At 56.3% G+C, this 451-nt stretch overlaps 1 protein-coding gene across 1 annotated transcript in view; it reads right to left on the reverse strand.

The window, feature by feature from the left end:
- CCHCR1 (coiled-coil alpha-helical rod protein 1) overlaps positions 1-451 on the reverse strand; it is a 14,203-nt gene that overhangs the window by 3,670 nt on the left and 10,082 nt on the right. The window lies entirely within an intron of this gene.

Raw genomic sequence — 451 nt, forward strand, 5'->3', positions numbered from 1 at the left:
GCAGTCAAGTCTCCGCCAACAGGAAAACAGGCAGACACAAAGGCTGCCTGTTGTATCCCTCGGCACAGCAGAGACCACCCCCCGTGCCCGAATTTCATGCACTGGGTCCCATCCAAGAACAGCTGTGAAGGTGGGATCCTGCCAGTGCTCCACTAGCTCAAGCTGTTACTGGACCAAATGCAGGAGGAAGCTTCTTCATCTCGAGTCACACGGGCAATGGCAGTCAGAGTGACCCTTGTGTGAATGCAGAGGGGCTGCCCCAGAAAATGAACACAGGAGCTTTAACATGGCTAAGTTCTCCAGCCCTGCACAACCACCACCTGCAGTAAAGTCCCTCGAATCCTGCACCCCAGCAGCTAAGTCCCTCAGCCCACATCCTCCAGAGGCTAAGTCCCTCCAGCCTACACCCCCCAGTAGCTAAGTCCCTCCAGTCTGCACCTTCTCCAGGCCA

Source organism: Myotis davidii, unplaced genomic scaffold (assembly GCF_000327345.1).
Source record: "Myotis davidii unplaced genomic scaffold, ASM32734v1 scaffold3009, whole genome shotgun sequence".
Classification (NCBI taxonomy): domain Eukaryota; kingdom Metazoa; phylum Chordata; class Mammalia; order Chiroptera; family Vespertilionidae; genus Myotis; species Myotis davidii.